Consider the following 17,105-nt stretch of genomic DNA (forward strand, 5'->3'; position numbering starts at 1 on the left):
AAAAATGGTGGACTTGAGAAAAAGTGTTTTAATATTAAATAATATATACAACAAATATATACGAAAGGGTCGAGTTTTTAATTCATTCATATTCCTTATTGTTAAGAATATGAATAGTGTAGGAGACATAAATAATTCTGAAGTATTTAAATTTATGATAAATTTGACGACCAACATCTTACTGACATTATTTCAAATATAGTATATATGATACAACAGATATGGATAAATTGTGTTTGTTTAACTCCACCGCGATAATTCTTTAAAAGAACTGTCGTTTGTTTCTTAAAATACTAGGCTAACAATAGTTGTTTGTTGTTTGTTTTAAGCAATAGTTGTTTGTTTTAAGCAATTAGAAAAGCCCTTTCTACTATTTAAATGTATACTCGGATATCATGTGGTTTTTCATAACTTTTGTTGTTTTATATATTGAGACTAAGTGTGAGCACACACATTCGATTGTGATGCATCTTTAACGTTATTTTACATATTTAAATCATTAATTAATGTTACAAGTAAAATAGCACAATTTGCAAATGAGTCAAGATTCCGAAAATATCGAACAGCTTATCAATAATGACAATTTCGGTATGCATGCAACCTATATGCAATACAAAGTATGCATGTGGGGAGAAGCCATCTACATAAAGTCGTATTCACGCATAAGCATACACATCCATACACGTCTCAGTGCAAATGCAACTGGTGCACTAATGAATATTTATAATGCAGCTCTTGCAGTCCCCCATTGTTGTCGTTGAAACAAACTGATTTTAATTTATTCGTTCGCACGACTTTCATTTGTTTCACTTTCATCACAGAATTTCTAAGCGGGCGAAACTTTCACAAAGCTAACCCCGTCTCTGTCCCAGTCTCACTCTTAGTAACGCCTAGCATAGTGCCCTTTTCTAGGAATACACAATTCAACAATCAAGTGACAAGGAAACAGAGTGGAAAACAACACAAAATTACTACCGAAATCATTTTAACCACACGACAGTTTGAAGAGAGATGGAGTAGATATAGAGTGAGAGAGAGAGGAGGGGAAGGGAGGCAATTGCAATGGCTTGACAAGAACAACAGCAGCTTAGTAAGACGTTTTCAAGATTTTTCTTTTGTTATATTTGAGCTTAGTGTGTCTTTGCATTTGCATTTCAAGTTCGACACTTGAAGTGCCTTTTTGTACAATAGTTATTATGTACATATGTATATGTTGTAGATGTGTGTGTGCACCTAATTCAATTGCATGTGAGATTCTCACGTGAATAAAGGCATTCGCTGAAAAGTATACTACACTTTTTGAAGCACCTTTGATTGTGAAATCAAATCATCTGAATTGAAATGATTTAAGAAATATTTTTTGCAAATATTTCTATTTATTCATGCTACACATTCAGACAAGTTCATTTTCGTTTTCATTTCAATTCCAATTCAATTAAATTTCGCCAGCAATTTTGAGTGGCTACTTCACCGCCCTTCACCCCGCTGCCTTCACTCATTGACCCATCACATTCGCTCTTTATTGAAAACCATTTTTAATTGAAATGAAGAAAATGACTTTTGAAGTGTGTTGACGTTTTGCATCAATATCAATTCTCGTCATCGTGCGGTTCAAGCCGTTTTCAATGGAAAATTCATATTCGTTTTCATGAAATGCAATTATATTGGATTTACACCAAAAATGTATTGTTTATTTTGTGTTGCGATTGCTTGATATTTGGTTTGTGTTGCATCATTTAGTATCAGCATTTAATTTAGTTCTTAAGTTGGAATTCGTGCCAATTTACAGCATTGAAATTATCATGTTCATTTTCATTTTCAATTTTAATTGAAATTAAATCCTCAATCAAGAAAACGCTTTTCTTATATTTGTTCACTTCTGTCATTCGCATTTTAATTAAATGACAACAATAACAATTACTAATTAATTGTTGACTGGATCAACATGAAAGTCAACGCTGCTTTAATTGAAAAAAATTTTTGATTTAATTTGCCACTCAGTGTGAGCGATTCATTAAAGCATAGAAAATATTTAAATTGTCATAACTCTGACAAGTATCAATATATACTGGTATATATATACATCTAAAGTTTTGTATACTTGTTTATGACTAACCCACTTTATCTTCATAATGAGGGCTACGATTCCAAGACACTTGGGGCAGCTGAAGTGGCTGTGATTTCTGGTGCGGTTATTGTTAAGTGCTGAATAAATAAATGCAAATTTTTCAAGATTATAAATTGTATGCAGTTGTAAACAGTTTCAGGACAACGACGACATGCAACTGAATCTGGCACTGGAACGGAGAGGAAGGAGTGGTGGTGATGTTTGCTGGGATCTGGGTAATGGGAACTTGGAGCTGATGTGCCACAGTTGCATAAAATTGCATACGGAAAACTGCACACCACAGTTTCTGGGCCAGCGTCGATGTCGATGCTGTTGCCATTGCTGTTGTCGTTGCTTATGCGAAGCGAGCGGTTTCCTCGGTTTCCTTCACTCGTTTTCAGTATGGCGCGCCGTATGCAACGCTATGGCATCCTTCGAGGACATTTCGGTTGCGAGGCACGTTTTAAAAGGCTTGATTTATGCGCACTAACTTGGATTTTACAGCGCGCTCGGCACTCGTTTCACCTCCTCCGGCTCCTCCCCACTCGTATGCCTTTTTTCCAGCTGGTCTTCAGCTCTAGCAGCTATGGCGTTGGCGCTTGTGCTGGCACTGAAGCTGTCAGTGTCGTATGGAAAGGATTATTTAGAGTCAGCAGCGGCTTGCAAGCGTCTCAGCGATAAGAGCGCACAACTAACGGCAATGCGAGGAGGCGTTGCGATGCGATGCGTCGCGTTGCGTCGGAGGCCCGCGACCGCTGATGACGACGAAAAGTGCTCCGATCAACGGCGTTTGCTACAGCTATCGTAGTGCCAGCCAAGCAAGGGAGATTGCTTGAAATGGGGTGGACAGTAACCAACTAAATCCATATACACACATGCGGACACGCACACACACACACACACATCACACACATACACATAGATACAGACACAATGTGAGCCACAAGGGCAAAGCGGAAGCTCTGTGTCAGCTGTGCAGCTTCCACCAAAATATCAGCCACTTTAGCCACAGATAAAGCTGTCGTTCTTTATTGTGTGTTCGTGTGCGTCTGTGTCTGTGTGTGTGTGTCGGTGTATGCCGCCTGCGCGTTTGTAGGCGAATACGAGGTCGACAAAGGGGGGCGCCATCATAAAGTACGCCTCGACGGACCCCAAATGCAACGAGATTCGGGAAACGTGCTTCCTTCGTTCTATTTAATGTGCACCTAAGGTTTACAAGCTTGGGGTCTGGTTCCGATTCAGATTGTGTTTACAACGCGGTTGTGCATCAAAAAACTTTGATTCAGGTATAAATACTAATTTCGAATTTATAAATTATTTATAAATAATATATTATTTTCGAAAGTTTCTTTATTATTATTTTATATTTTTGTAAACTGAAAAAATGGTTAAAAAATTTTAAATTTTTTGAAATTACATTATAGTGTGTCTCTATGGAAATTTTGTCATTTTAACTTCGCTAAGCGAATTTTTATACCATATCGTGATTTCTGGCACTTGCAATATTTGCATAATTCGTTCAAATTTTCAACATATCAGAAAAAACAAGTAAGAAAGCTACAGTCGAGTGTACTCGACTGTGAGATACCCGCTACCCATTTTGAATAAAAGAAATATACTTTGCGGTATTTTTCTCAAAATATACCGAATATACTACAAAAATACTAAAATATATCAAATGGTATATTTGGTATATCGATATAGTACGGTATTCAAAATATACCATAGACGGCACAATATTCCAGATTGTCAGCCAAAGCAACTTAAGACCCCCAGTAAATAGGCGTTTTTGCTCATACAAAAGTAATTTCTTTAATAACTTCCACAATTTTTATCTGATCGCAACCAATTTCAGGAATCATAACTACTATAGTTATTAGTGCATATTCCAAAATTCCCAGCTGTAGCTCTAAAGTTACGCTTGTTATTCGATTTTTTTGATTTGCGGGGGCGGAAGTGGCCGTGGCAAAAATTTGAAACAAACTTGATCTGCGTGCAAACATAACAAATGCTGTCGAAAAATTATAGCTCTATTTCTTATAGTCTCTGAGATCAAGTGTTTCACACGGACAGACGGACATGGCTTGATCGTCTCGACTGTTGACGCTGATCAAGAATATATATACTTTATAGGGTCGGAGATGCCACCTTCTACCTGTTACATACATTTCCTGCCGGCACAAAGTTATAATACACTTCTACCCTATGGGTAGCGGGTATAAACTTAGACATAAAGTTATTCAAGAATGATAATTTTGTATAGTTTTTAGTATTTTCAGAATGAAATGGTATATTCATATATGAGATACAGCTCTTTCTATATTCATTTGGTATATTTGAAAGATACTATAGTACTATATTACTTTTAATTTTATCTCACAGTCGATAACTCTTGACTATAATATTTTTACTTGTTTTAACTAATTTTTACTTACTTTTTACTTTCGAAATCGTTTGACTATGTTGGTTATGCTTATGCAACCATATGAGTGAGTTGTAAAAAGTTTACAGAATTTTGACATATAACTTTTTCGTGTGGCTATTAAAATACTCATTGACGATTATATATTTTAACGCTTATTTCATCGATTTTTACATAAATGCGAAAAAAGAAGCCGATAATAAATGCTGAGCTGCTTTGGTTGACGTTGTAATTAATTTGATATTTGTTCAGTAAATTCCGTTATACATTAAAAGTAACATATAAAGAGTAAATTGAAGATCGAATGGAGGCCGCGACTTGCATTGGATACAGCATCATCGACAGCTGGTCTGTTGGCATGGAAACACAACACTTGCTTGCCCTGTGGTTGAAGTTGAACCAAATATTTGCATCTGTCATTACGTGGGTCGAGGGTTTTGCCGACACGAGAGTTTTGTGGGCTTTATGGAATCATAAAAGTAATTAATTGATATGTGTGCGTGCACGCGTAATTGCTGGCCCCAGACAAATATGCACAATACTCGTTTTCGTTCAGTATAATGAAAGCCAATACCAGGGACGTGGGTGATAATATTCTGATATGGGCACCAAGGTAGTCCTTGTTAAATATGCCACAGCGAGGAAGTAAAGACCGGAAACAATCCCCTTGGCGCCAGCCACTGTTGAGCGCGATACAATTTCTGAAATTTTTCAGCTTTTGCTGTTTTCCATAATCTCCCCCCTGCACCGTTTCCATTGATACTGTTGATGCCACTCCATGGAGGACTATTCGCAATTTTCCAACCTTTCTACATACTTCCTTTCCCCACTCCACAGCTCTGATGCCGTAATGAAACTTAACAATTACATGCTGCAAGGATCGAATTAAATTTTGAGTTGTGGCCTTTTTTATTGCAGCTGATAATTGCAATGTAATGACATTGCCCTTGTCGATGGGTAGGGTTAACTTTGCAGGTTGCAGCTCGAGATTCTCTGGAACAGAACGACGCTTTCAACTTTTGCATGCATTTTAATTATCCCATGGCGAGCACCGTCGAATAAGATGGCCGAGCAAATGCAAACAAATCTCCGAACAATTTCGAAAAGGAAACTGCTTGCACAATTGGACCTCATTCAATTGCAATCAATTGACTGAAAGATACAATTTACTATTTTTCAGTTCTTGTTAAATCTGTTCTGATAATGATATTCTGACCATCTGCATATAAAACCTATTTACATTGTAATCACACAATCATACTGTTTACTTCATTAATCGTGCAGTTTTTGTTTCCTAATTGTGAGCGTCTCTCGAAGTATTTTAAATGCACATCACTATATCCTGAACAGCAGGTTAAGTTGACCAAACGCGAAGATTGTCCGCTGATTAAAACAATTCTGGCAAATAAAAATGAATATGATTCAATACTCGTTGTAAACTACTAAAGATTGTCTGTATTTTATTTGAAATGTTATTAATAAAATGCTTTCAAGTGCAAAAACAATAATATAAACAAAAACAAAAGCCCTTTTTGCGGTTGTTTATTGTAAATGTACTTATGGACCTCCATGGAGTATTACGCATTGTAGATAAACAATAATTACGCTCATTTAAACACACGCAAATTAACTTGAATTCATGTGTGTGAGTGTGTGTGCGTATAATGAGTGTGGATGGTTGGTGGCTATGGCGGCATCAGTATCTGCATGCGACTGTTCATATCTGGGCATAGAGAGGGAGTCGGAGTGGGGGTCATTACAGATTTATCGCAACGCAGTGTAGGTGTGCACGATTTATGCACAGTTTGCTGAGAGCGACAACAGTAACGATGCCAACAAATCACAGTCAGAATACAACAGCAACAACAACGAAGATGGAGATGATGATGATGATTATGTGGCATTGGCATCAAGAAGCGCAACAGCATCAACAATAACAATACCAACAACAACAACAGCAACAACAGCAACAGTAACAACAACTAATGGCCAGTGGCAATGGAAACAATGCCTAATGCGGACTTAGTCAGAGATAGTAGGAGTATGAGTAGAGCAATGAGTGTGAGTGCGTTACATGCTGATTGCCCACACACTCACACGTGTGTATGTATGTATGTATACATTCTCTTAATATGCGGGCAGGTTGACTGAACGGCGGCAACACAGAATTCAGGAGACCGTGAGTCAATTTGCGCTTTTGAATGTAGCAGCCGTATCACTTAATGTGTGGTGGTGAGGTCAGTCTTGATGCTCGAAGCAGAAACGGAAACGCCCCACAAATCGTGACCTAATGATCAGCTCTTATTTAATTAATTGTTGATAACAGTTTCATGCCCCCCATGCCTCAAAATATGCCACGGGCTAACGGTCAAACTGGCAACTGCCAGCTGGAGACTGGCATTTGGCATCCACGCGTAGTCCCAAGACTCAATCTGCATGGATAATGGGCCTAACCACAATATAATTACAATATCGTTCATTTCATATTCATTAAAGCGAAGGATTGCTTTATAAATACTAAATGCACATACGATTGAATTCTAAGTATACATATTCAAAAGATGCCAAAGTCAGCACAAGCAAAGTGTGCTTTAAAGTTGAAGGAAACGAGAAAGAAAACAGGAAAAGAGCATATCATAAGATGCGAACGTAAAAACCCCGCTGTTTACCCAATTAAAGTGGCGAATCGTTATTCCCAGCATTATATATTTGCTAAGGAAACACCCTTAACTGTAGTTAATTATTTTGAGGAGAATATCATTGCGTATTCCACACTTAACACTCCACACTCCATATTCTACATGCCACACTCCGCATTCCATCCGCAATTTGTAATTAACTTATGGTGCACATGCTGCTCAGCATCTCTTCATTTAGTTGCTCTTCAAAACTGGGACGAGTCAGAGAATGAAGATGGTGGGTAAATGGGGAGGGGTGTAAGTTTGGACAGTTAAGAGATTGTAACAGGGGGAAATGGAAGAGTGTTCGGTTCACAAATTGCAACAATTTTTACATCGCGCTCCACATGCACATCAATTGCAACTTTTATAAACTGTTCAACTCAAATTATATTTACGAGCGGCCACAAACATTGACAAGAGGCAAGAACGGGATACTAAAAGTTCCGGATGGGTTGCATGGAGTCGACATTTACCAAATGTGCAAAGCAGATATGCCAAGAAGCCAGACACAGACTCCAAATTGCTCTCTCTCTCTTTCTCCCTCCATTTCTCCATCCCCCTTTTTCCCGGGCTGCGTGGCAGAGTCGCGAATATTGGTGCGATTGCATGCGGCATCATTAAGCGCACCATTTTTGGTACTTAAAACTTTTGCATCGCCCGCTGTTGTTGCAGCTAGTAACAAGAACAGCAAGAGCAACAGCGAAAGCAAAACCGGCAAAGGCAACAGTAACGGCAACTCAAAAGCACAGCTCGCGCCCAGTGAAAGAGACGTAATTTTTAATAGTTTCGCAATTAAATCGTAAAATTTAACAACTTTGCGCAGTTCTTAACGAAATTGCGTTGGGCGCGTCGCGCAAAATCTGACACTGATGCATTTCCGTTTGCCTGTCGCCTTCGCCTAACTTTGCCAGCGCAAGCATCGTCTTCCGTCTCGGCCTGCACTTCCGGTTCCGTCTTTGCTTCAACTCCATCTTCACCTACAATTTCATCTCCATTTCGAATTTCATCTCCGCACTCATCTATGCTTGGCGTAATTAGAACATTTCAAAGTTTGTTGTACCTCACTTGCGTGAGCTTTCTTCCCTCTTCGTCGCTATTTTACAGTGAAGGGTCGTTGACATGCTTAAACTATTTACAATAAATAGTGATTATGATTTGGTGCTGAAATATCCCTTTTAGTGACAAAATATTGCAATAGGCTTAAACCGAACGCAGATTTCTTCAACTTACCAAACAGCATCGGTTGAGTGTGACCAACTTAGCATTAGGAGAAATACCCGCTTACTCAACTCTACCTTACTTATATCCGTTCTACATCATAACAAGCAAGGTGCTCTGTAAAAATCATATTTCTATACAAAGTGGTTAAATTGATTGACTCGGCGATTTTCTTTAATCATTTCTTATACCTCTGAAAATTTCCTTTCATTTTGTCGACTATGACCATTTTTTAAGAATAGCTAAGCATTTTGGAATAATTTGAATACGCACTTTTTTCGATAAGTATACCAAAATATTAGTCGAAATACGGTCAGATTTTCAGAATCATTGCCGAATTATCAATAATGCGGCTCCATTAGCAGTCCTTCTTCTACACACAGCCGCTTATAGAATGTTGCGGCGGAAAATTCTACTTAACGGAAATTTCTATGATGCAGGCCAGTCTAAGCAGCGTATTTCTCAGAAATATATGTACTTTAAGTTGCATATTTCGTAGCAATACACATATGTATGAGGACTTTTAATTACGAGAATCAGAAAAGATATGCGGAGGATTGAAAGTAATGTTTACAAGACCAACTAGAAAAATCAACAGCAAGTGAAAAATGTAGAAAATAATTTGCTAAGACTTGGATTTACATAATTTAAGTAGTTTAATACCAGAGTAGGTGTTGTCTCGATTGATTATTACATACATATGACATATGACATATGAATGGCATTGCTATATTGACTATGTATTTATTTACTTTGGTGCAATATTTAATTATTGTGAACATTTTAAATGCTGTAATTTTTTGCAGATACACATTTAAAATATATCCTAAAAAAATATATTCTTAAAATTACTAATTTTAATTTAATTCTAAAACAAATGGAAATTTAAAATCTATTGATAGAAAAGAGCTTCTGCAGCTGAATAGATCTCAGACCGTTTTCTTTATCAGTTGGCTCTAGCCAATTTGAGACCTATGCCGTGTATGATAAATCTTGTGACCACAAATGTTTTTGCCAAGAAATGAGCCAAAGTCAGCGAACAGGCGACCAGAATGTGTCTCGAATGAAGCCATAATTTATATGCACAATGTGAAAGCCAAGAAGAAATACAGCAGAGAGCTCTTCCAAAATGTTCCCCACTAACTATGGTGTAGTTGTTGCTGCTGCTGTGTCTGTCATGTTGTCGTTGCCTGCTTGGAACAGAAGGAAGGTGCAATTTATAGGAATTCCATCAATTCTAAAACCATGCTCCGTTCCAATTTCGAATCAAAGGCATCCAACTGTGCTGTTTGACCCGCACCACATGGCAGCTACAAACTACTGACTGGCAGCGGGCAACGTGCAACGAGCAAGGAGCAGGGAGCAGTGGGCAACAGGCCAGTGGCATTGGAGTAAGGGGCAAGTGTCAGCGAGTCGGTGTAGGCGTGACCTCCGCTTCGCCCGCACGAGGCTGTGAGGTGGCATGACCAGCCGCTCATCATAAATACAAAGCAGGCAACGCTTTGTCAGTATTCCTCGTTCTGACACTTTTATTGGCTCTCGTGTCGCTGAAAGGTGCTCACCAGCGATATGCCAGCAGCATTCTGCAGCTGCCACTAGCTGCACCCTTTCTCCTCTGCTCCCCCATATTCACTCCAGGGACTGATCTGGAGCACTACGCGCTGGACAACGCACGTCTTTGTGCAACGCAAATGAAATTGAAAATTTTTATGATGCCAACGCTGGCGGAACTCGAGGTGGGGGCAGAGGGAGCTTTAAAGAGGGTTTCCATACCGAGCGTTGCGGCACTTAGAGGCGTTAGACTGAGGAGGGGGTTAACGGGTGTGTAGCATGCCGACTTGGCTTCGTTGCAGGAATGCTGGAAATTTAAGCAGCTGTATAAAGTTAGTTAATCTGCTGCTGATTAAGATGCGGCGTCTTCTTGGCATTTACGGCATTGGGGGCACGACCAGTATAATTTTAATAGCCTCCAATGGGCTGCACGAGCAGCACTTCAGCTCCTTTTCCCATTGCCTCTATCCCCCGCTGTTGGCAATGTTTACGAGAGTATGAGAGTTCGCTCCTTAACCGAACTGCAGCTTAAATATTTTACGAAAATTTAAGCCACGCCTCCGAAAAGTAGCTGGCAAGTAACAAGCTTAACCACAAAACTTTTAAATAAACTTTCCATGCCACTGCTGTTGTTGTTGTTGTCGTTTTTCTTGCTGCTTCTGTTGCTGGTGAAAATATTTCAGAATGCGCCCGCGCGAGCGGCATAACTATAACTTCCGATTCCGCTGCCAACAAGCAGCAGCAAAGTGCGAGAGCAGCCCAATAGACCAGATGCAGCCAAGTCACTGAAAGGGTGCAGCTATGGAGGGTGGTGTGAGGGGGTGGACTGTTGCGGGTGCGCGCCATGTAATACAGTTAAATATAAATTCAAAAAATATATAGAGTTTGTGCAACTTTTTACTTGATTTTTTTTCTCTCACCCTTACTTTTTTGTTGTTCGCTGCTTGTGCAATTTGCATGAGCGGCAAACACCCACGAACAACTAACAAGTTCTGCTTGACAACAACAGCAACAACAGCAACAACAGCAACAACACGCAACATGCAACAACTACAATAGGAGTGGCAAGGCAAACTTCCGGCTGATGAATAAGTGTCTGCTGCATGGCCATGTGGCTGCGCCTTAGTGGACTGTGGGCGTGGTCCGTGGGGCGTGACTGTTGCAATAGCTTACTGCTTGTTGTTTGATATGGCTGTGGGTGTGTGTTAGTCTGTGTGAGTGTGTGTGTGAGGGTCTGCGTGTGCGAGTATATGTGCGTTTAGTTTGTTTGACTGTAAAAAATAATAAAAACAACTTCCTAATTGCGAAAATAAAAATCAACAACTATAGCAACAGCAGCAGCTACAGCAACAACAACTTCAAATGAACAACAGTGGGCAAAAAACAATAACTTTCTCAATATTTGCATAGTTGAACAAATAAGAAGGAGTATCGCGGGAGTTCTCGACATTGACATACCCCTTACCTATTATTTTACGGCTAACTACGCATTCACATTAGACTTCTTTAAATTCAAAAATGCTTCACTTTATTTAAGTTCAAACTTCTTCAATAAGATACATTTTAAATTTTTTATTTATATTTTTAAATAGTATATTTGGTGACATGAATATTTGTATGCATTGCATATGTGATTTACTCTTAAAATTTTAAGAGTAGCGTAAGAGTTCTTATTAAAGACGAATGCATTAACACATACTGAAAACGGACGAAAGGATGGATTTACAACCCGACAGATTAATGTATTTTTGTCATCGTACATAATGTGATGAACAAAGATATTAAGATAAGATAATAATATTTACTTAAAATGCAAAGCAGCACATAATGAGTTCATCTGTGAGCAATAACAATTTTAAAAAATATAATTTGATTTGATTGCTGTAACACTAGTATATTACTAAATTGTAAATATTCAGTTAGTGTTGCCCATTGTAATAGTATTTGGGCTGCTATTTCAGGAGCGCCGCAGTCTGGCATAAATTTAATGCAGAACAACTCGGACTTCCGTTCTGACCGAGCGGCATGTTGTTATGCAGCCTGTGCGGACGTAGTTGGGCCGCGGCTGCCTCGCTCTCTCTCTTTTTTGCTGACTGTCTCTTTCTCTCTTGATGTTTGTGGCTTCAGCTGTGTCAGTGTCTGTGCGTGTGTAAAAATACGGTTTAACAGAAAGTAAGTGGGCCCAGGGCATACAACAGTTTCAGAAAACAAACAAACCAAATGAAGTTATACAAACGCTGATAGCGCCAGCACCAGCAACAACAACAACAAATAACAACAATAACTAGTACAACAACCAATTGCGAGTTGAGGGAACCTCAGAAAGTCCCGAGGCCTGCAAAAAAATGTCGGCTCATATTAATTTCTGCTATCTCAGTGACGTTTTACATGCGTATTGCCTTGTTGTTGTTGTTATTGTTGTTGTTGTCGTATATAGAATATATATATATGTCTATATAGTTCTGCTTGTTTGTATTTGTGCGCTCGCGTGCGCGACTCTAGCAATAAATTTGATTTGTTTAGCAATTTGTTGCATATCGCATTGCGTATACGCCCCTTGCATTCATCTCTATGCTGTCGTCTGTTGCCATTGTTGTTGTTGCTGTTGTTGCTGTTGTTGTTGCTAGTACTGTTGTGATGCACTTGCTTTTACCCCTCAGATACAGATACTTTAACGATGAATAACGTGTTCTGCTTTTGTTGTTGTTGTTCTTTTCGCTCGCAACTGCCAACTTTATGCGACATTTTATGCACTACACCAGACAATAATTTATATTGAAATATGCATGTCCGTATATCTCCTGTCTGTCTGCCTCTCACTCTCTCTCTCTCTCTTTATCTACATTGCTTGACATCTGCTGTATTTAGTCGTAAAACCATGGCGAATATGCAATACACAGCAGAGTGCAATTTGTGTTTTAATCTATTAATTACTGCACATATATATTCCACGATAAGTTTACTCAATATAAATTTAAATCTCTTTGCTGATTCATTAATATTCATCTGCAGACTGGTTCGTTTTACATTTCGCAAACAACTTCAGTTGCTCTGTCACTTTGTCGTAATGTTAATCTAATTTGGCCTAAAAGGCGCATAAGTTTTAAAATTTCGCTGATAAATTGCTAGATGCGGCAATTGGCAACACTTGCAGCAAATTGCAACTTCGGGCAAAGAATGCCCCAAAATGCAGCTGGCAATTTCATTTTTGGCAGTTACCAGTTGGCGCTTGGTGCTAATGTCTTTGGTTACTTTGGTGCACTTTTTAATAATTAATAATAATTTAGCATACATTTAATGTTATTCATTACTCAATTAGGTCGCCATCGTTACAAATTTAAGCGCCAAGCGCAGGGAATACTTGTAATTAAGCGCGCGTGTAATGAAACAATTTTCAGGCCACAGGCGGAAAGTTACACTTATACTGTTGGGAAGTGAACGCCACCAAGGACTCTGTTCTCGGTTCTCAGTTCTCGGTTTTCGGTGTTGATGCTGTTGTCCTTCTTGGCAGCGAGAGTCGCGTCATTAGGGACGCTTTGTGTGCAAATTTGATTTCATAACATTTTGTCAGTGTTTCGCCTCGATTTGCCGCTTTACGATGCACATAAATTTTACGACCAACTTGAACTTATAAATAGTTGACGAACTGGCGTTCTCTTCGTCCCCAATGCCAAACCAAGATGAAGTGACGATGACGATGACGATGACGATGACACTGAAGCTGATAATGACAATAATAAATAAAGGGGCGAATGACGTCGGGTGTTGAGTGTAAGGCTTAGGACAATACTCAACTCAGGATTCGGGACAAAGTTAAGAGTGCTCAGAATGAGTTTAAACTAATTATAAATTCTAAGTGCTTTTTCATAGTTTGTCAAAAAGCCGAATAATATGGACACAATTTTAACTAAAAGTGAATTTTTTGTTATCACTCTGTCAAAGCTTTAGTATAATTCACAAAGAAGGGAGCAAAATGCAATATTTTGACAAGTTTGATAGTTAAAACAGTGAATTGCATTTAAATATTTTTAGGCATGCATTTAATAAATCTATTTATTATATTAATGCTCTCAGTTGATATGGCTGCCAATCGAAATCAATTTGAATGTCATTAGACTCTAATGCAAGCTTGAAGTAATTCTTAATTCATTGGTTTAAAATGTGAACGTTCACATATACAAGAACATAAGTATATTTAACTGTGCAATCCTAATAGCATGCGGGAAAACAGCAGTTGCGAAACAACAACAGCAACAAAAAATGAATGAAAAGGAAAAACACAATAACAGGAAAAGAAAGAGAAAGAAAAAAATAAATAAATAAAACTTCATATCTGATTGAATAATAATGTGTGCTTAAGGATTTAATGCGCTTCTGGTAGAAGCAGCTGCTGCTCTGTTTATGCTCTGGTCTCTCTCTCTCTCTCTCGGCTCAGCTCTGAGGCAGAAAATGCCAGACTGGAAAAACCAGCACAGGCCGCTTGCTGTATTTGTTTGTGTTCTGACTTCTGTTTGGCGATGTGTCTCTCGCCTTCCCTGCAGTAAATATCACTTGGGATAAAAAATGCAAAATTACAACAAAAATACAAAACCATTGTAAGAGGAATGAAGAAGCTGTGTCTCCACTCGGGTGCGGACTGGGTCCCCATGGGGAATTTGTTGGCCTGATGCTGATTGCCAAAAAGTAAAGAAAATCTTGTTGAAACCAGCTCAAGAGAACTAACATACAACACACAACTCGTATGAACGCTTTCGTATGTATGTATGTACGTTTGATAGTCTGTATGTTTGTGTGTATGCAATACAAGCACAATACTTAGACAGGACACATTCACTAGCAGAAACAGGAGCAAAAAATTGAATTTTCTTATCGCACGTTTTCAAATTAACCCAAAACAGCGCCAAAAGCAAACCCTCGACAGGTCCAAACCCCACAAGGCTGCGTGTCAAGCTTATTTGAATTTCTAATACAGTTTTTTTCCACCCCCACTGATCACCCCAAACGCATACTCTACGAGTATTGGTCGCCTTCAACCACCACATCACCCCCTGCGAATGTGTGGTGCTTTGTCCCGTTTGCGATTTTTTGGCTATCATCATTAGCAGCACATTTAGATAGACACCCACATGTGAAATCTTCAGGCATTTACCCGAACCCAATGAAAAAAAGGGGACAACAAAAAAATCTCACATTAGCTCCCAGTTGTGATTTTTGCTATCGAGCTTATAGTCAAATGCTGACGTTAATGATAATTTACTGCAAAGTGGGGTTCTTTCTTTGGGTACACTTGGACCTTGCATAATTTCACAAATAGTTTCGGAAATAAAAGACTTTTATGTTTATTTCTGCTTGAAAATTAAGACAAGTGAGATAATTTAATCAAATTTTTTTAGGTTTTAAAATAAACATGCGTCATTCGAGCTTATTGTAAAACAGAAATTAGCACGTTGAGCTAATAATAAACTTGACCAATAAATAATTTTTTACATGAGTTTACAGATCTTATTTTACTTAATATACATACTTAATATATTGGGACCCTTCATGTTTATTTAATATTGTGACCATCATTATTATTTTAAATACATAACTATTCAAGTCCGATCAGAAATTACCTAAAACAAGTAAGAAAGCTGCAGTCGAGTGTGCTCGACTGTGGGATACTCGCTACCCATTTTTAATAAAAGCAAAACATTGCGGTACTATTCTCAAAATATACCGAATACAAGCATTTTAAAAATAGGCAAGTCACATTTGGTATATCGCCAAAGTACTGCACTCAAAATATACCAGATTGTTAGCCAAAGCAGATACGACCCATAGTAAGTAGGCGTTTTCCTCATTCATACTTCTTAAATGTACTTCTTACATACTTTCTACAAAAATCATAAATACTAAAGGTATTATTATAACGGCGTATCCAGCTTTAAAATTACGGTTATTTGATTTATTTTCAATTTTCGGTAGCGGAAGTGGGCCTAGCCAAATTTTAAACATACATATAGTCTCTGAGATCTAGTTTTCTCGGTGTTTGTCTCTGATCAAGAATATATGGGTAATTCTCTGAGGGATGTCGCGTGCCATCTTTACCATCTTACCATCTTACCATCTTTACAGTGACATAAAAAAACATAACCTGAAACAATTTTAAAAATTAGAGAAGGTTATTTTTATAGCTCTAGATTAGTACTTTAATTAAAGCTAAGAATGGTTTTGGAATTTCTTTTCTGTTTTTTTTTCTGTTCTGATTATTGCAAAAATTAACAAATTCGTACGCAAAACCAAAAAATTAACGAATTTATATAATACATGTACATATTTATTTTATCGTAAAACAGAACAAGTTCCTAAAATCAATCTTAGCTCTAAAAATAGTGCTAATCCAGGGCTTTATAATAATAACCTTTACTTAAAATGGTTTTAGTTTATGTTGTTTTGTGACTTTAAAGGTGGTCGCGCTCGACATTTACCAGAGAATTACCCATATATACTTTATAGGGTCGAAAATGCCTCCTTCTACCTGTTTCATAAATTACTTGCAGGCACAAAGTTATAATACTCTACTATCCTATAGGTAATGGGTATAAAAATAATAATAATAATGTATAATAGTTTTAGTGTTATATTTACTGAATGTTAAAAATTTTATATAGTTGACTTGACCATTTTTCTCTGTGTGTCTGAATTGTTCTTGAGCATTTTTGAAAGTACATACATTAAACTTGCCAACTTGACCCGACTCTTAGCATTTTACTAACCACTTTATTTCCATACATGAATTTATTCTTATACTATCGACAAATTTTTACAATTAACATTTAATTGAATAAGAAAATACCATAATAACATAAATAATGATTATTACAATAAGTACGATAAAGTTTATTAAAGCTTTTAATAATGCAATTAATTTGCAGCTTCCCGATTATTATTTAAAAGCTACATCGATGAGGTTTGCATTTTTGATAAGCGTGATACTGATTTCATATAGCTAGAATTTGAAAAGTTCCAGCTCCAGCCAGATTAGTCGTTGAAATGATTCAGTCAGTAAGTGAATCAAACAGTGAGTAAATCAGTTGGTGAGTGAATCAGACCGTCATACTGATATATATTTATCATATAAAGA

This window comes from Drosophila albomicans, chromosome 2R (assembly GCF_009650485.2).
Source record: "Drosophila albomicans strain 15112-1751.03 chromosome 2R, ASM965048v2, whole genome shotgun sequence".
NCBI lineage: Eukaryota > Metazoa > Arthropoda > Insecta > Diptera > Drosophilidae > Drosophila > Drosophila albomicans.